We start from the raw sequence: 21519 nt of genomic DNA, 5'->3' as shown, positions 1-21519 counted from the left end.
TAGCTTGGCTTCAGGACTGAGCTGTTTGGTATCCAAGCACAAATAACCGGCCACTTTATTGGGTACACCTTTCCAACTGCTCGTTAACACAAACATTTCTAATGCAGTCTGGCTGCAACTCAATGCATTTAGGCATGTAGACATGGTCAAGACGATCTGCTGCAGTTCAAACCGAGCATCAGAATGGGGGAGAAAGGAGATTTAAGCGACTTTGAATGTGGCATGGTTGTTGGTGTCAGATGGGCTGGTCAAAGTATTTCAGAAACTGCTGATCTACTGGGATTTTATGCATGATTATTTCTAGGGTTTACAGAAAATGGTCTGAAAAAGAGGAAATATCCAGTGAGCGGCAGTTCTATGGGCGCAAATGCCTTGTTGATGCCAGAGGTCAGAGGAGAATGGCCAGACTGGTTTGAGCTAATAGAAAGGCAACAGTAACTCAAAAAAACACTTGTTACAACCAAGATATGCAGAAGAGCATCTCTGAATGCACAACACGTCTAACCTTGTGGCGGATGGGCTACAGCAGCAGAAGACCCCACCAGGTGCCACTCTTGTGAGCTAAAAACAGGAAATTGAGGCTACAATTGCCACAGGCTCACTAAAATTGAACAATAGAAGATTGGAAAAGCGTTGCCTGGTCTGATGAGTCTCGATTTGTGCTGCAACATTCGAAAGGTAGGTTCAGAATTTGGCATCAACAACATGAAAGCATGGATCTATTCTGCCTTGTATTAATGATTTATGTTGTTGGTGGTGGTATAATAGTGTGGGGGATATTTTATTGGCACACTTTGGGCTCAGTACCAATTGAGCATCATGTCAACGCCACAGCCTACCTGAGTATTGTTGCTGACCATGTCCATCCTTTTATGACCACAGTGTACTCATCTTCTGATAGCTACTTCCAGCAGGATAACACGCCATGTCATAAATCACGAATAATCTCATACTGATTGCTTGAACATGACAATGAGTTCACTGTACTTGAATGGCCTCCAAAGTCACCAGATCTCAATACAATAGAGCACCTTTGGGATGTGGTGGAAAGGAAGATTCACATCATGGTTTTGCAGCCGACAAATCTGCAGCAACTGCTTGATGCTATCATGTCAGTATGGGCCAAAATCTGAGAAGTATTTTCAGTACCTTGTTGAATCTATGCCACGAAGGATTAAGGCAGTTCTGAAGGCAAAAGAGGGGGCAACCAGATACTAGTAAGGTGTACCTAATAAAGTGGCCGGTGAGTGTATGTGTTTTTAACATTTTACAAAGAAGAAGTCTATTAAGTAAGGTTCAAATTCATGCAAGGCTAATAAAACAATACCAAATAAAAAGTTCAATATTTGTCATTCAGTACCTAAACCGGCAATATCTCCAAATTTAATACTAAATTTAGTCGAAAACAAACACCACTGCTACATATTTCTTGCTCTCCATACATTAAGTGCTTTTTAGAAGTACTGTCATCTAAACCTCAGTCTCTGTGTCATCCTTTCTGGCTATTGACAAACAAGAAGTGTGTGTGTGTCCTGCCTGAGGCTCTCTATCTCTTACACACACACAAAGTGAAATATCCTATGACAGGAGGGATGGCTCTGTCTCTGTGGGCTACACAGAAGGTCCAGCCATGCTGACACTGAGTGAGAGCGACAGACAAATCTCTAACAGACTGTTCCTGACAGAAGAATTATTGTTATACAGCTGCGTTACAACAGCCAAATGTGGGGGTGTGTCGTCCTGGTATTCATAACATTGTGGGGACCAAATGTGTATGCAGTCTTTACAGTATTATATCTATGGGAAGTCCCTATAAAACCCAACGGGTTCAGGTTTGTAGCCAGGGTGGTGGTTCGAAAATCCTAACCCCCACCGACAAAGGTCCAGAATTTTTGCCATACATGAGCTCTTTTGTCCATTTTTTTGACTGCTATTCCATCATGAATTGTGAAAATAACCCATTGAATAGGCTTTAAGACCAAGTGAAATCCTCTGTTGGCTGTCGTGGCTTCAGCTTATCAATTTTGGCAAACAATTATTTTTCAGGAGTCCAACAATAAGTCGTGAAAGAAAACGTACAATCTGACAAAAGTCATCTTTCAATATTGACCTACTGTATTGTTGTAGAAAAAATATTTTACAAATAACTTTTATTCCAAATCTTAGACCTTATTCGTGAAACAAAAAAAAAAAATTATCAAGAATGGTGTAAAGCGCCAAAGGTGGCACATATTACAATTAATTTTAATACTAATCAGGCTATTGTTATCCATTAATATTCAATTAAACTTTTTTACAGGAGAAAAATCTAGAAAAACAGTGAAGCTCTATATTATTGCTTATTTATTTGTTAATTCAAATAGCCAAATTCTAACTTGAATAACTTGAGGAAAGTCGAATGTGCTCGCCAGACTGTTATTTGCCTAAAAATGAATTTAAGCTACAGTTTTTAATGTAAAAAAATTAACAAATCTTTTTTCCCACATGATAAATCATGTAATAAATTAGTATTTAAAGCATGTTTTTCCACAACTTTTAAAGAAATGTTTAGGTAAATCAAAAGGTTTGGATTTAATGACCATCCGACAAGCTATTTAAACAAAAATAGTGCTTAAAATGAAGTTTCACAAACTAATTTCGAGAGAAGCACATGATATGATTGACTGCAGCTGGCCACTCATCTACACTCATTAGCTAGCCAATCATTTTCATCCAAACTCACGATAAGTAACCTAGCTAAGAACTGCTCCCTAATCTTCATTTTCCCGAAGAAACCCCCCATCCACCCCTTCTCCTCCTTTCCTCTTTTGCCGAGGGGAGCTCTCGAGAACACCTGACCTCGTACTCCCCTCACATGCTCTATGGACCTGGCGGGAGCCCTGGGCTCAACTCTATCTGAGCTCAGGGTTCTCTCCCGGGACAGCATGCCAAACCTGCTAACTTGCTAACAAGTTGTCAAACAGTATCTAAGTGTGAACTCTTGAAATGTCATTTAACTGCAGTATTTAAACTTCAAAAATAAATAGAAAATGAGGCAAATAACTGCAAAAAGGTTCACTTTTTAAGGAAAAACAACCACCCCTTTCATCAGGCTGGCTACGGGCATGGTGTTTGTGTGTGCTTACTTTTTTTTTATGTGGTTTACGAGGATGCCCTATGAAATCATAATTCACAATCATACTTAACAGTTCTTTTGTATTTAAGAATTTGGGCGACATGGTGGCTCAGTAGTTAGCACTGTCGCCTCACAGGTAGAAGATCACTGGTTCGAGTCCCTGTAATTCTGAGTAATACTGTAATTTTTACAGCACCTTTTTACATTGTGGGTACGGCATTTTAAATGTGCAAAAACACTGTTTCCATGAAGAAATTATTATTAATAAAAATAATTAAAAGTGTGTGAAATAGAGTGTAGGGGCGACACAGTGGCTCAGTGGTTTGATCTGTCGCCTCACAGCAAGAAGGTCACTGGTTCGAGTTCCGGCTGGCTCAGATGCATTTCTGTGTGGAGTTTGCATGCCTTCTCAAGGTGCTCTGGTATCCCCCACAGTACAAACAAATGCGCTATAGGTGAATTGAATAAACTAAACTGTCTGTATGAGTGTGTATGGATGTCTCCCAGTACTGAATTGCAGAAGGGCATCCACTGTGTAAAACATATGCTGGATAAGTTTCAGTTCATTCCGTTGTGGCGACCCCTGATGAATAAAGAAATTAAGCTAAAGGAAAATGAATGACTTAAAAAATCTACTGTAAAATTGTCATAATCAGTAATGTACCTTAACTAATATATACCTAAGGACAGGTGTGGTGAAGAAGATAATCAGATGTTTGAATGAACATTTTGTCCTGTTTTTAATTGACGTTCATGAATGGCGTCCAGGTGGACACCCTGAGAGTTTCTGGCTGGAGGAAATGCCACTGAGCATGTGTCGTGTGCTTCACTGCTTTCTGCTGGATTCCTGATGGGTGCCGTGGATTGGGAAATGCACATTTTGCACTTTTGTCTTTGTTCATTGCTGTAAATGCTTTATATCACTGCACACATCATAAGCTAATGTGCCACCTTCACACGACTCATTTAGGCTGATTTCTCTAACAATCCCCTCAATGCCATGTTGGGTATTTTCTATCTAAATCTCATGTATTTATTTATTTGAAATTTGTTCAGACCTGCAGATTTATTGATATGCTTACACCAGATTGTCAACTGCAGGATGTGTACACCCCTGGCAAATCTTTAAATCTTTTAAATTCATATTTTTAGCTATACAATATTATACTGTATTACATTAGATTAGTCAGGAGTTTGCATGTTCTCCCTGCCTTCGCGTGGGTTTCTTCTCTGGGTGCTCCGGTTTCCCCCACAGTCCAAAGACATGTGGTACAGGTGAATTGGGTAGGCTAAATTGTCCGTAGTGTATGAGTGTGTGTGTGTGTGAATGTGTGTGTGAATGTTTCCCAGAGATGGGTTGCTGCTGGAAGGGCATCCGCTGCGTAAAAACTTGCTGGATAAGTTGGCGGTTCATTCTGCTGTGGGGACCCCGGATTAATAAAAGGACTAAGCCGACAAGAAAATGAATGAATGAATCAGATTAGTCAGCACTGAAGCCAAAACTGGAGCTTATCCAACAATATAACTTACGATAACTGTCCAAAAACTAATACACCCAAATGTTGATGTTATAGAAAAATTATTAAATACAAATTTTAAAAAGAGGAAAAATCAAGAGAAGCAAACTTTTTTTTTAAAAAATGTGTTGAAATTGTGTAGGATGTAATTGCTTTTGCAATATTTTTCTTGAATTTAATTGTTTTGTGCTTCATTTTCTAAATATATTTGGTGACTAAAATATTATTTTATTAAATATATCTGTTTAATAAATCTGTTTTGTTTAAATGCATCAAAATGCATTGCCTATACTCACTGAGAAATAGATAAAAATATTCATTTTCAAAATGGGGTGTACTCAATTATGCTGAGCACTGTATATTTCTCACCTTGACCAAATGTCCCCACAAGTATAGCAGGACATTTTTGATTCCTCATGAGGAATCCCACAGAATTAAGAATTTAAAAATTGTACAAATGCAGATTACTTCCTGTGATAGTTGGGTTTAGGGGTTGTGGTATAAGGGGAGAAGAGTTTGTGCAATATGGAAATCATTAGGTCTATGGAAAGACCCACATATAGTAGTTGTGCGTGTGTTTGTATGTGTGTGTGATTACATATTGCAGATTCCCTGCATACCCTGAAGAATACCCCTGTGCACCAGTATATTTGGCAGAACTATGCAAAATAATGACAGCTGGGAACAGACAGGGGAATTTGAAAAAAAAAAAAGTCTCATTGAATAATACAAAGGATCGGTTAATCCAGCTTGCGCACATTAGAATTTACAATATATCTTAAGTACATTATTTAAATTTTGGGGAAAAAACTAAATGAATTTTTTTTCTGGATTTATTAAGTTTGGGTCTGAGTAAAAAACAGTTCTAAAAACATTTCTTCCAAATTTCAATGGCAAATACTGTCATGCTCTAAATGATATTTTTATTTTAAATTTGTAATCAGATGTATTATTTGTAATGTAGTGTACAAAATAAAAGAAAAAACTTAAATGATTTCTTAATATAAACTTTGGTAAATTGTTTTATACGTTTTTTTTTTCATCTTAATTGCAAAATTGATTAACAGTTTTTACATATGAGTGAACATAATTTTACACATTTTATTTTTTCAGTGTAACAACTTTGGCTGCAAATTAAAGCAATAAATATAACTATAAAATATCAATATAACTAAAAATATAACTTTAAAAACATTATCACATCTTTTTTTATATATATATATATATATATTTGGGAAGCATTTTACAAGCAAAGCTAGAACACAGTTGGAAGAAACAAGTGAACATAATTTTACACCTTTAATTTTTTCAATGACATGACTTGACTGAATACAAAGTAAAACAAAAAATATATTACTAAATATATAAACATAATTATAAAAATAGAAAACTAAATACCACATTATTACATCATTTTTTATTTTTTTTACTTTTGAAAGCACTTCACAGTTATCAAAACACAGCCAGAACACAGAGTTTCACAATGCACATGTTTTAATACAGTCTTTTTATTAGGCAGATGATGGTGACTGTGGGATGTAGATATAGTGTAACAACTTGACCACGACGACTGGGTTTGAGTCTGGTGAAGAAGAGTTCTAGAAAGCAGGTAAGACAAAAACAGAAGCAAAAAAATAAAATAAACAAGTAAGTAACATGGTGAGAACGTACAATCTGAAAACGTAAAAAATCAGGCATGGGCTTTTCATTTTCTGGATTGCTTTTCAAAATTACCAGTTGGGAGTAGGGTAGTGGGTGGCCGGGTCAATCGGTGATTTTGAAAACAGGATTGGTCGGGTTTAGGGAAGGAGGAGGGTGGGTCAGTCGATCGGTCAGTCAGTCAGCCAGTCAGCAGCGGTCTCTGGTGGATTTACGTGAGATCAGCAGGCATGAATGACACTCGCAAGAGAAGTTTGAGATCTCAAAAAGCTCAGCAGCTTCTGGTGGATTCGTGAAAACAAAAACGTAGCTACTTGGACTTGGAATATTTGGCGCTCTCCAGAAATGTATACAGGGGTACATTTTCATAATGTGCCTGGGTTAAAAAAATTACCACCTTGCCACATGTTTTTTTTTTTTTTTTTACTTTGAAAGCACTTTGCAGCTATCAAAACAGCTAAAACAGTTATAAAATACACGTGATCATAATTTTACACAAGTTGTTTTACCACTTGACATGGACTACAAAGTAAATCTGAAAGAAGCTTTAAAAAATACCACATTATCACATCCTTTTTAACATTGGAAATACTTTACATTTATCAAAACACAGAGTTTTAAAAATACACCGTCAGATTCCCGTATTGACAGTGACAGTGGAATGTACATACACAGTAGCAGCAGGGAAAGCTCTGGTCTCTCTCTCTGTGTGTGTGCGTGTGTGTGTGTGTGTGTGTGTGTGTGTGTGTGTGTGTGTGTGTGTGTGTGTGTGTGTGTGTGTGTGTGTGTGTGTGACAGCTGGTTCGTGACTCGTGACCTCGCAGGAGAACAGAGGCAGATTGCAGCGGTGTGGTTGCGCAGTGTGGCCGCTGAGAGACTTGGACACAGATGTGCTGCGGGCTGGGACGGCTTGCCACAGGCGGTTAAGGTGACGGCCACTCACACTTCATTATGTCCGTCTCACAGGTCAGTGAGCGACAGCCAGGTCAGTGCGCAGCGCTGGGACGATACGCCCCGGGACATCGCCCTCATACAAAACACCCGACCCCACGGTAAACCCCCGTCACCCCGGCCTGCAATAAAGCTACATATTGTTACGCTCCTCCTAATATCACTGTCACAAACCGTCTGCAGTCACAAAGGCCAAAGGGCTTCAAAAACACAGTGACACACACAAACATGAAAAAAACATGAAGTGAAACAAGTAGTGAAACCCAAACTGCTTTATCCGATTAGGCAACATGCTTACAAATATGGGCTCCTAAAAAGTGAGAATTTTTTTAAAAAAATTTTGAAGAAGAATCAACTTTGTGCATGCATGTTTTTATGAGGATGACATTCATTCATTTATTCTTTACTTATTTTTGAATGGCTTATTTGTACAGCCTACAGTATGCTGTACATTGTATTGTTGTTTTAAGCTTGTTCCAAGTCTTAAACTTTTAAAAACAAATCTGATTGTTTAAATTTTATTTATTTATTATTTTTTAAATAATTTTCAAGTTTTATTTAGAGAAAATAGAAAAAATGATTGAAGGGAAAAATAGAAATAAAAACAGCGGTTGTAAGGGTTATAAAATCAAGTCATAATGTATTTGACATTATCACAAATTGTTTATGATGACATACTCAGACCATTTTTGCCAATACTTGACGCACTTTTTTTTTTTTTAATCAAATCTTAGGCTAAAGGTCAGTCTCTCCATACAGTGTATTTCCTTTACAATTCCTGTCCATTGAGCCCTTGTTGGGGGATCAGCTTGAAACCATTTTGAAGTTTTGGCTTTTCTGCTATACCAAAAGGATTTAGATAAAGTATTTGTCAATAGATAGAATTATTTCCGGCATTTTCCCAAGGTATAATGAAATGAATGAGTAGTCCAATTCTTCTCCAGTTACCTTTTTTATTTCAGCCGCTATTTCATACCAGAAGGTCTGTATTTTTAGGCAAGCCCAAAAATACATAAAAATGGTAAGCCATTGTTTTGATTAGATTTATTTATTTTCGAACAGAAATATCATACATAATAGATCATTAACAAAAAAAAGATTTCAACATGGTCGAAAATGGAGCGGAATGAAGCACAAGCTTATTATTTTCACATCCCATTACCAATACATCATTCGTCTATTACTTAAACGTATTTCTTCTTCGAGACATATTATAACCTTTTGGCATCTTTGACATATTATATGTTTGATTCCATTTGTACCTTTACATTTTGTAACATAGACCCAAAGAAAAAATTACATAGTACTGCAAATAGCCATTAATTCAAATTTCATCATACCTGTCTCATTTGATCCTTTTTCAATCAGCTTCATCATTATAGTCCTTTAATATAATGTTGTATTTATACAATGTTTTAAATTGATTATTATCCTGACATTGCGGCCCTACTCACAGTAGGTACAGTTGCCTCGAACCGGGCCAAAGCACTCTTCTCCCCTCTCGTCTCTCCCGAAGGCCCGCACTCACACTACAATCGGGCCTCGGCCCGCTTACGTCATCGATGCTGCGCTGTTCAGTGAGAAGCACTCTCTCAGCAGCACAGTGGAAATTCTCTAGTTATATCGTTTCAGTCGTTTGATATGCAGTGACATGCAGTCAAATATTTTGCCAAACAGTCCTTAGGGATGCGGTGACACGCAGTCAGATATTTCACCGAACAGATCCGCCACTTTTGATGCTCATAAACAATCATAAAGTCTTCGTGCTGCAGAAATGAGGTCTGCTGAAGGAGCGCAGCTGTCGTGCAGTGAGGGGTTTGCGTCTTTAATAAACTACGGCAGTTTTCGTTCACTGAACAATAAGAATGATTAATAAATCCATATGAAACAGTCCCTTAAAGTCACGTCTCGATTTCAGTTTCAAAGCCCAAGTGAACCGCGCTCAGGCCCACCTCTTCCAACCGGGCCAGGGCCGGCCAAGTGAACTGTGCCTTAGCCCGATTAAGCGCACTCACACTTCTCAAACGATGCGGGAAACAGGCCTGGGCACGGTTCGGATAGCATAGTGTGAGTAGGCCTGTTCTAGACTGTTCCATACTTTCACACCACTGACAGACATACATAAACTTTTTAAAGTTGTCCTTGCTTTTGACCTCTCAAAATTTAGTTCTTCTCTTAGATTATATCCCCCTTTTCTTTCTTCAAAAAACGTTTGTATGCATTTTAGAAGTAATTTATTAATAGCTAATACAACAACAAGAGCCCAAACTTTCAATACCTGTACGCAATGCAGACAGTTTAGAGTTATGAAGAACATCATCAGATTTTTCCATCCAAACTCTCTCCAAGCTCTCGAGTTTGTGGTTTTTGCAATGTGTGACTTATTTGATGATCACCACATAGAAATCTGAAATACTATAGTTTATGGCCATATGCAGATTACAAGTTGCAAGTTTATATGTGGATTTCGCATACATTTTATGTGTAATATATGAAACATTTGTTTTGAAATATACATTGCATATATGACATATTTTATATGTAAAATCCAAGGGCGATCCAGTGGCTAGGTAGGTAGTGCTGTTGCCTCACAGCAAGAAGGTCGCTGATTCGAGCCTCAGCTGGGTCAGTTGGCGTTTCTGTGTGGAGTTTGCATGCTCTCCTTGTGTTCACGTGGGTTTCCTCCAGGTGCTCCGGTTTCCCCCACAGTCCAAAGACATGCAGTAAAGGTGAATTGGGTAGGCTAAATTGTCCTTAGTATGAGTGTTTGTGGATGTTTCCCTGAGATGGGTTGCATCTGGAAGGGCATCTGCTGAAGTGGCGGTTCATTCTGCTGTGGCGACCCCAGATTAATAAAGAGACTAAGTCGACAAGAAAATGAATGAATGTAAAATTTAAGAACTTGTATTTCATATTTGCAAATTGCATCTATTTCCATCAGCGTTCCATATGAGTCTACTTTTAGTGCACGTAAAATACATCCAAGTTCTACCACAACAATTCATACATTTATTAAGGGTTAATATGTTTTGTTACCAAGTGCAGGCCCGTAGCCAGCCTATTGAAAGCTTTTTGCAGTTATTTCTATTTAATGATAAGGTTAAGCTTTGCGGGATTAGCTTGTCAGATGGTGACCACACTTTTTTTATGTACCAAAAATATTTTCTACAATTTTGTCAAAATGTTTATAATAGGCCTACGAATTTACTACGAAATATGTATTTACAAATGTGCTTTTAAACTGCAAACTGTAATCATGGTTTTATAATCTTATGAGATCTGTTAAAACATGAAAATTGTAGACTATAGGCAATTAGCAAACTGGCCCGCTCAACCCCACCCCTCACCTTCATACCTGAAATGGTCAGCTTGAAATTAGAAAATATAATTTTTTTCATTTTTAAAAATTTTATTCATTTAGATTTTATTTTAATGTTCAATGCTTGAATAACTTATATTTTTAGAATGATTTAAGTCAAAAGTCAGTCAAAAAGTCAATTTGTACAACATGAAAAATATATATGTATAGCCTTTACAAAGCGTAATTGAAATAAAAAGTTTATGTTCACATTATCTTTTGATAAATAATGAAATTGTTAAATATTGAATTGTAGTGTACACACACACACACACACACACACACACACACACACACACACACACACACACACACACACACACACACATATATATATATATATATATATATATATATATATAGATAGATAGATAGATAGATAGATAGATAGATAGATAGATAGATAGATAGATAGATAGATAGATAGATAGATAGATAGATAGATAGATAGATGCAAAAACCTCTAAATGCTGTCTGAAATGTATCTCTAAAATTACCATTTTTATCAGGCTCCTGTGTGTTTGTTCAGTAATATGACTTTTATGGCTAAGAATAAGTCCTTTTCTTGGTCTTTATTTTAAAATATCTCAACATAAGCAAAGAAGGCTAAGAAAAATGTTCATTTTGAATGGAAATTTCAGACGACACTTAGAGGTTTTTGTATGTGAACTTAAATGTTTTTTCTTCTGGAAAAAGTCATATTTGTTTTATTTAGGCTAAAATAAAAATTATCAGCCCCTTTAAGCTATATTTTTTCCTGATAGTCTACAGAACAAACCATTGTTTACAATAATTTGCCTAAGTACCCTAACCTGCCCTGTTAACCGAACAAACCTAGTTAAGCTTTTAAATGTCACTTTAAACTGTATAGAAGTCTCCTGAAAAAAATCTAGTTAAATATTATTTACTGTCATCATGACAAAGATCAAATAAATCAGTTATTAGAAATGAGTTCAAAAAATCTCTCACAATTGGGGAAAAAATAAACAGGGGGGAGGGGGTAATAATTCAGGGGGGCTAATAATTCTGACTTCAACTGTATTAACAGTGCTATTGGACACAAATGAAGTTAGGTATACTGTACAGTAAAAAAAAATGCATACAGCACAAAAAACAGCATTACATAATATGGATGTCAATGTCTGCTGGTTTTCAACATTCGTCAGAATATCTTCTTTTGTTTTCAACAAAAGAAAGACATCCATATTTTAGAACCAGCTGAGTGTGAGGCAACGATGAGGAAATTTACATTTTTGGGTGAACCATCCCATTTTAATACAAAAAAAAAAAAACCCTCATCTTTATTTTTTTTTCTACTACTGTGTTTTTACTTAGGCCTATTGCTCTGATAACAACGTCTCCTTTTCTCTTCATATCTCTTTACTTCTTATATCTAAAAGTAAGGCAAATCAAGAGCCATATAGAGGACTGCTAATAGTATTACTTCCGTTTTGCTATTGAACCCCATTTATTGTCTCAGAGGTCTCACACCTCGTTTGTTATTATGTAGGCTTGCTGAATTGTTTTTTTCGCCTTCACGCAACGACAAGCAGAGCATGTAAATCAGGGCGAGATCCTCCTATTAAACACGTTTCTGATCATTGTTAAGCGATAGCAGCACATCTGGAGTGAAGTGCAGGAATCAGCGACTGTGTGTGTCAAACTTCAACCTCGCGATTTAACACGAGCTGCTAATGAGTCGTAGAGTGTTATTGTGAAATTGCATTAAACGCCACGACATGCAAGAGGATAATTGAGTAACACAGCGGCAAACTGCGGTTGTGCTCTGTTTTTTAACAATAAACAAGGAATGGAGCAATATAAACAGCATTTAGATTAAGTGTAAGTAGGATATATTTAATATTTCTCAGAGAAAATGTGAGATCAAAAATGTCAGGGTATTTCTACTGTATATATGCTAAGGTGATTTAAATAAATATAACGTTAAAAATGTTGGAAATATGAGAGAGAAAACATATGGACCATTTTAAATCATTTTATATATATAGAATGATTTAAAATGGTCCATATTTTTACCCTTGTGATTTTAGTTAAAATGTTGATATTATATGTACATTATGTAAAAATTATAGATAGTTTTTCTTTGATGTAAGTATAGTGAGGAAACAAAAGAAAGCTTACAATAAGTGACTACCACATATATTTGTTTCAGATTTTTTTGGGAGCTATTATATATATATATATATATATATATATATATATATATATATATATATATATATATATATATATATATATATATATATATATATATATAGTGAGTGAGTGCATATACTTTATCATCCATAAAGCAATTCATTATAGCTGTCAACACTGGATAATATGCTGTACAAAGACGCAAACAGTCAATAATAAAATGCATATATATATATATATATATATATATATATATATATATATATATATATATATATATATATATATATATATATATATATATAAAGTGCATTTTATTGTTGACTGTTTGCGTATATATTGCAGCATATTTTCCAGTGTTCACAACTATAATGGACTGCTGTATGAATAATAAAGTGTATACACTCACTGGCCACTAGGTATTAGGTTGATTAGGCTTTCTCGTTGTACCTTTTTAAACTGAAAATTTATGTAATTGATATTTTCTTAATTGCATACAAATATGAGTTGACTTATGCAACCATAAAGTTTTGTTAATGAGATAAAACCAGAGTATTCTGTCAGGTCTTTCACCCTTCACTTGTTTCAGAGTTTCTTCCTTCGGTTAAAGATGATATTTAGAAACGTATGGTATGACACACAGGCCACTATTAGGTACACCTGTCCAACTGCTCGTTAACACAAATTTCTAATCAGCATGGCAGCAACTCAATGCATTTAGGCTAGTAGACATGGTCAAGACAATCTGCTGCAGTTCAAACCGAGCATCAGAATGGGTGCACACTTTGGGCACACTAGTACTAATTGACCGTCATGTCAACGCCACAGCCTATACCTGAGTATTGTTGCTGACCATGTTCGTCCCTTTGTGACCACAGTGCACCCAACTTCTGATGGCTACTACCAGCAGGATGACACTCCATGTCATAAACTGCAGATCATCATAGACTGTTTCTTTGAACATGACAATGAGTTCACTATACTCAAATGGCCTCCACAGTCACCATAACTCAATCCAATAGAGCACCTTTGGGATGTGGTGGAATGGGAGATTCACATGATGTGCAGCCAATATATCTGCAGCAATTGCATTATGCTATCATGTAAATATGGAGCAAAATCTCTGAGGAATATTTCCAGTACCTTGTTGAATGTACGTCATGAAGGATTAAGGCAGTTCTGAAGGCAAAAGCAAGTCCAACCGGGCACTAGTAAGGTGTACCTAATAAAGTGGCCGGTCAGTGCATATAAATACATAAAACATGGGCCTTCATTTGATAATTTTTTTCTTGGTTTTGAATGGCTGTACAATAGATTTGTTGATTTGCCCTTGTTTCAAATTTCAGACTTTTATCTTATAGCAATATGATCAGTTTAATTTAGAATATCTCCACATTATTGTAAGATTAATAATGATTAAGATTAATAATGAATAAGATTATTTTTAATATAGAAACTTTACCTAAGGTATCAATATTGCTGGCAAATTCTCATTTTTAATACTTAAATCCTCATAAAAAATGTATTTCTCTGTCTCTCTGTTACCTTATCTCCACCCTGTTCTGTTGTTTGTTCATCCCCCATCTTTCTGTCCCTGTCACTGTTTCTTTCAGTAATGGCAGTCACAGCGCTCTGGGGCTCTGGAGGTATTTCAGAAAAATCAGAGAAATCAATCCAACATGAAACTGAAGGAAAACATCTAATGTCATTGAGCAATAACTCGCTCCTGCTCTCCTGTCAACGTGGAACCTTAGAGCGAGAGCCTAGGGTGAGTTTGGCCTCTCGGTCCGATCATGAGACACACACACACACACACACATACAGCTTAGTGTGTGAAGGGGAGAGAGTCTTGTTTGGTGTGTTTTACATTTGGCATTTAGATTCCTTTACAGAAGTGTTTAATTTGGTTTGGCTTGTCACAAATAATGTTTCCATTTACTTTTCTATAGAACAGTTCATTATGAGCTAAGCTATGCTGTTGATTGCTAAATTGCAGTAAATGTTGTATTTTAATGATTTTAATAGTCATTTTTGAAAGAATAAATAAATAAATTACAATGACAAAAACAAAATGAATGTATAATACAATAGAACTTAGGGAATGAAGAAAGAAAGAAGAGAAAGCAGCCTCTTTTCTCCATGATGGTTGGGTCAAATGAAACGTTTTCAATAAAAAATAGAAACCTCTGTTAATTATCAAATCATTTTTGCTGATATGACAGAAATTAAGTCAAACTTTAATTAGTGAATCTGGTAATGCTTTTATTAATGGAGTTGTTTAATCATCTGTTTTAATGCAGTTGCTGTTGCTGTATAGTTTTATTTCTTGTTCTTTCCTTCAGTGATTGTGCTTGTTAACAGCAGGCGTTCATCAGTGTCAGAATTCACTCATTTGGTAATTCACTCTTTTTAGTGAACTAAACTAATCCACTAATTAAGGGACTATAATGAGGGTGTATGGTGAGATTTCAGACACTGATTACTTTATCGAAAACAAATGTTAGACATGTTACAGTTATTTTCTGTATTTTGTCCATTTTGAGCCGTTAATTATTTGACAGGTTTTCATTGTAGATTGCACAGACTTTTACTGTTAAAATCATGGACATTTTTACAGATAATACTTTATATATAATAGATATATAATAGATTTTGTGCTCACATTAAAGCAGCTGTTCTGGTTAGAACGTTTGTTTATGTAACATTTTTATTTGAAAGGTTACTGATGTTACTGTTTAAGCAGACAGCATGCTGAAATAACAAAAAAGTTAGTTAAGGTAAATTATACTCCTAAGTGGCACTTACAAAATGAGCAAGTCGTTTCAGTTAATCAAATATAATGTTCAATTCGCCCAATAACTATGAAAAGTCACACAAACTGAAACTATTGGAGTTAGAACTGTTTTAGAAAACTGAGTTTATACAACGAAATCAATTTAATTATTATGAGCATTTGGGTTTACAGTGTGGTGTATACAACACTGCATCATTAATTTTAATACTTTTTTATTAATTGCATTTGCGTAAGCTTTTTGGTGGGTTATGAGATTTAAGGGTAAAATATATGGAAGACATAAGACAAAATTTTGGGGTTTTGCCAGACAGAAACTCTTATAAAGCAAAACAAACTCCTGTGATCCTTGAATTGCAGTACACAGTTTCTCAGTATGAAGTGTCTTTTCATGTCGGTAATAAGATAGATTGACTAACTTTCAGCTGCAGAGATTAAAAAAGTACTCTTTCCTTTTTCATATTTCCCAGTGTGATTTTTTATTTATTTTTTTATTTAATTAATTAATAATAATAATAATAAAAAAAACCTTTTTAAACATTATAAGCCAAAAACAAACCAACCAACTGTGAGGAGCATCACAACCTTAAAAACTTTGTTTTGAAGCAAAGAAGTATAACCAAACAAAAAGACAAAGGTGGAAAAACTTTAATAAGGCATAGAACTATATTATGAAGCACTGGAAGTGATACAATCATGTGGACAATGAGTTGTGGTGGGCACTCTACTTTTAAAAGAGTAGTTAGTTGTGGTTACTAGTTACTTCTCACAAACAGTAACTGAGTTACATATATAAGTAACTATTCCCAGGGAAAGTAAGTGTTGCGTTACTTTAAAAGAAATATAATTTGTCATGACTATAAAATAAACAAAACATTGTACGCTAATCCACACTATTTTATTGTTGTGGGGCAATGTGAGAGACAACAGCAGCATGTCTTCACCTATTATATCTATTATTTAGTTTAATTCTGTTTGTCTAATAAGTGTTTGTGATGGAGAAAAATTCAGTTTTATTTGCTTTGACATTGTGGCTTCATCTTCTCCTTTAGTAGCAGAGCTCATGTTATCACCTGTGTAGCCACTACTTTTGTGGTGGCATGTGGCGACGTGAGTGGCTTCATTAGATTAGAATTATTTGTCACCAACTCAGAGAGACTTTTTTTTTCTGGGCATAAGTTGCACGATACATAAACCTTCTTGCCTTTCACCTAGACGAGAAAAAAGTAGTGCTTCCATTTCCAGTTTGCAAAAGCTTCCTTTGAACTTGTTGGATTTGCCATCGTTCTGACTCCTGGTCATTGATGTGTACCACTGACTGTGTGTGTGCTTGTGAGTGAACACCCACACTACTCTGCCTCTGATAGGCGAAAAATGGAAAGTACTCAATTTAAGTCAATTATCACATTCTCAGTTACACCACGTTCACAGACACACCAATCATTATCACTGGTTGGTTATTTGTCCGGCCCCAGCCCTACACTACAGAACTTGTATCTGTCATTCTCAAGACCAACTGATGCTGTAATGAATGAGGCTCTATATTAAATGATTTTTTTTGCCTGACTTTGCTTGCTGCAACTCTCTGATTGGTGGAACTGTGTGCACAGCATCATGAATATTGTAGTCTTTTTCTACTGCTCTATAATTAAACACAAGCTGTTTAAGAAATAAATAGAATGAATGAAAACAAACAAGTTCAACTCCAGTTCAAGCTCAAAAATGCTAAACAACATTTAAATTTAAACATTTATCACTTTCATTGAGTACATCACCAATAATTCAATTTTAATATGATTAGGACAATACTCTGATTGAGAGTCTACCATGAAAACAGAGATTTTTGATCAAACGAAACAGTAATGGAATTAAGACATGTGGAGTATGCCGATTTTAGTCACATTATTGAAGTGCAGAACAGACTTGTAAACACCACAATCAAACTATTTCCATCCTGTAGGACTTTTCACCACGTTTTGCGACAGGATGTCGCACGGATACACACACGGCTGTTTGACACTGCACCTAAAGAGTCAGTGAAGGACCACTGACACTTGCAATTCGAAATGCGGAGGTTTTTTTTTCTTTCCATTCGGCAGGCGGCATTGAATTATATTAAAACAACACTCTTCCAGCAGTCCGTGCATCCAACACCTCAGTTTGTCACGCGGGGATGGTGATTGGTCAGTCTTGAACAATTCGTTCCTTTTGAACAAATCTTTTATGTGACTCGAGAATGATGAGTCCTCTCAGGGAGTGATTTGTTTATTCATGCATGCGCACATTTGTGCAGGTGGAGTAGAAGACTTGTTGATTTTTCAAGTCCTCTATCACAGCAGATCCCAACAGGGGGGTCCCGGCCCACAAGGGGGCCTCAGCGAGCTCTTTAAAGGTGTCGAGTCATATTTTTAAAATATTTTAGCAGTGGACAATTAGGAGAATGATCATGCTGCCTTAGTTAATTTTATCCCCTGGCAGACCAAAAAATTGGTAAGTAAGCTCCAAACATTTCGGGTTGCAGCGATGGCAATACTGGAAACACGAAATGCAGGAAATACCAAGATAGTTACCTGAACTATGGTTTTATTCTGTTTTTTAGAACCGAAGAGTCCCATATGCAGCCATTGTGCATTATCTGCGGCAATGTTTTTGCTAACAACTGCATGAGGTCAAATTAATAAGATATTTGCAGACGACTCATCACCTATACAACGACAAGCCCAGAGCATTTTTTTGAGAGCAAGGCAAAAATAATTGACACACGCCCAAAATGAGATGAGGGACATCACCACTACAGTCAAAAAACAGAAACTCATTTAAAGGCTGAAGGCTTACTTTTTTCAGTCACAAATGGCTTACTGATGCTTCGCTTTTATATTTCACATTAGGCTATTATTTGTGCGTAAACACACACACACACACACACACACACACACACACACACACACATATATATATATATACATACATACTACATACATACATACTATATATATATATATATATATATATATATATATATATATATATATATATATATATATATATAGTTATAAACATACCATTTGTTTAAAAAAAAAAAAAAAAAAATATATATATATATATATATATATATATATATATATATATATATTTTCATCCTTACTGCAAACTTATAGAAGTGATAATATCATTAAATGTTGAGGGGGCCTTACAATATTTTCCAGGGGAAAAGGGGGTCTCAGGCAAACAAAGGTTGGGAACAACTGCTCTATCGAGTTTGAGCAATGAATAGGGCCAGACGGATTCTGCAGACATTTTTTGCTATTTCTGCGCAGAATTGTGTTAAAAATCTGCGGATTTCTGTGGAATTATTTTGGGAGTATCATAACTAAAACCTTAATATATGAAAAAAAGGAATACCTTATTAACTTTTATTTAATGTTTACAAAGCAAATCCAATAAGATCCACTTTATTTGGTAAACAAAGCAGGTGTCTTGTATGTCTATTAAAAGACAGAAAATTTTACTTTACAAACTATTTTGTTAATAAATCACATGAATATTTTCATATTAGTCAATAATATTACTGAAATTAATTTAAAAACTGAACAAATAAAAATGTACACACATTTACACAAGTAAATACACAGATTCAATGATGGGCTAAAAATCTGCAGACAGCGCCTTTTCCCATTGAACACGTTGAATGCAAATCGCCTCATAATGGGCAAAAAACAGCTGCAAAAAACAGCTGAAACTGAAGCCTGGGCATGACCATAAGGGACTACCTGTTGGAGCCAGAGGCGGAGTCATGGAATCAAGCTTCCAACCAAACGCTTGTATGTCAAATTTACCCCGCACCCAAAACTTCTCATTTAACTGACCATATCTGCACTGTAACAAAGGCTCCCTAATATAAATATAGGCACTTTCATTTAAAAACATGTAATAATATGCGATTTATTAAAAAAAAAAAAAAAACTGTGTGATGTAAACAGTTTTTTATAATTTAATAAAAACATTGGCTATATTTTAGATCTCGAGTACTCCCCTGCTGTAGTAGATAATGCACAGACAGTGATTGCTCTTAAGAGATAACTACTTCCTTGGAGCATGTCTATGGTGCCCATTTGGATTAGTCAATTAATTTAAGTTGTATGTTTTTGGGCGGTGGGAGGAAGCCGGGGAACCCGGGGGAAAACCACATGAGCACGGAGAGAACGTGTAAATTTCGCACAGAAACGTCAGCTGGCTTGGTAAGAACTAGAACCAGTGACGTTCTTGCTGTGAGGCAACAGTGCTAACCACTGGGCCACCATGCCACCCATTTACTGTAGGATTAGAGTAGGAGTAGGGGTGGAAGGGGGGATTCCTCAAAGGGAAGATGACTGTTATATGGAACATAGGGTATTTATAGTGGCTTAGGAATTGTCTAATTGAGGAATTATACTCGAAATTAGTTTACAAATAAACTTCAAGGTTATACATTAAAAGCCAGTTTTATTTTTTTATTAGTTAAGCTTGTATGGCACTGTCGGTGTCAGGTGAACAAATGAATTAAATTTGAAGACATGCCAGAAGAGGTGAGCAGAGCTAATCATAGATAAAACACCAGGGGTTATTTTTTGTTTCCTAGTAGCATTGCATTGTACAGTAGTGTTCTAGTTATGACTTATATGTAGTAGTGTTGTCATGTTCGTGGTGGGGAAAAGGGAAAAAGGAGCGAGGACTCAAGTGCAGGAAAATGGGGAATTTATTAAATTATAAACATAAAACAAAATGCAAAATAAACTACCCCGAGAGGGAAAACATTAACAAAACAAATACATACACATACAAACAGGACTGGGCAGGCTGACAAGGATGAGGACTGGAAACACAACAGGACAAGACTTCATACAACGACATGTGATGACGAACTGGCACAGGACAGCAAATGTGAGGGGTTTATAAACTGTAGAAAATTAACACACAAACAGGTGAACACAATTAACTAATAATGGGTTAACAAGGAGGGTGGGACAAGACTATAGACGGGAGAGCGCAGGACACAGAGAGACAACACAAGCCATGTGCTCACATAAAACAGGACAAGAACATGTAGCCAATGAGAGAACTCATTAACCGCATGTTCATGACAATACAAACACAACACTGAAGCACACGACAAAAGCACGTGACCACAATGTAAACACATAGCCACGTGCTTTGACAGACGCAAGACACGAGCACACGATGAATGACAACACTCACCGTGCGCTCACACACGCAGCGTGCATGTTTCATCCCAGCGCCAACCAAAACCGAAACCAACTGGATTGAGACGCTGGGAATGAAACACCACGCTGCAGACAGACGAAAACACAAACACAAGTACAAGAGCGTGCGCGTCTGAGGCACACAAAGACCGCAGCAAGCGGGAGCGCGCACACTCTGCGTACACCCACAACGGCGCCCACACACACAGAGACACACAATGACATAGAGAACGAGACTGAGCTAGTGTCAGAGCTCTGCCACCAAAACAAGAATTTACAAGACCAGAGTGGCAGAACCCTGACAAGTGTGATCAATGTTTGGGCTAGTTGTAGATGTGTGTGGAAGCATCTCATAATATTTTAATGTTATTTTGGCAAATTGAGTAAAGACTCAAAGATTCATTCATCTCGATGAACGAGACTGAAAGATCAGAGTCAGTCAAATAATCAGAACTTCTCATCACTACACGGGGGCATGAATGAAATGTTTCTGAGTAAAAGAGTAACTGCTGTAGGGTCCAGCCAGTTGGTCCAATGACGGTATCCAATGGTGGATGAAGGTTCACTGCATGTTCGGTCTTTCCAGTGCACAATGTTGATTTATATTAAACTTAACTCATATCTGACTCCAATTTTAGTATGAGATGGTTTAGAATATTAATATATTTATCCTCGTTTTATCTGACTCCAATTATAAAACATTGAGAAGATTATTTTGTTTCCTTTCACAT

At 36.3% G+C, this 21519-nt stretch overlaps 2 long non-coding RNA genes across 3 annotated transcripts in view; both read left to right on the top strand.

Moving 5' to 3' along the window:
* LOC147843062 (uncharacterized) overlaps positions 1–21519 on the top strand; it is an 812539-nt gene that overhangs the window by 273354 nt on the left and 517666 nt on the right. The window lies entirely within an intron of this gene.
* Positions 11880–21519, top strand: part of LOC147843065 (uncharacterized) — a 113161-nt gene continuing 103521 nt past the window's right edge. The window contains exons 1-2 of one of the 2 annotated variants that reach the window (XR_015495479.1): positions 11880–12442; positions 14371–14525. This is a non-coding gene — a long non-coding RNA (uncharacterized LOC147843065). The remainder of the gene's footprint in view (positions 12443–14370; positions 14526–21519) is intronic. The other variant, XR_015495480.1, reaches the window with a different exon arrangement.

Source organism: Danio rerio, chromosome 7 (assembly GCF_052040795.2).
Source record: "Danio rerio strain M-AB ecotype USA chromosome 7, GRCz13ab, whole genome shotgun sequence".
Classification (NCBI taxonomy): Eukaryota; Metazoa; Chordata; class Actinopteri; order Cypriniformes; family Danionidae; genus Danio; species Danio rerio.
Note: the sequence above shows the minus strand (reverse complement) of the source record. Positions and strands in the feature narration are given on the sequence as shown.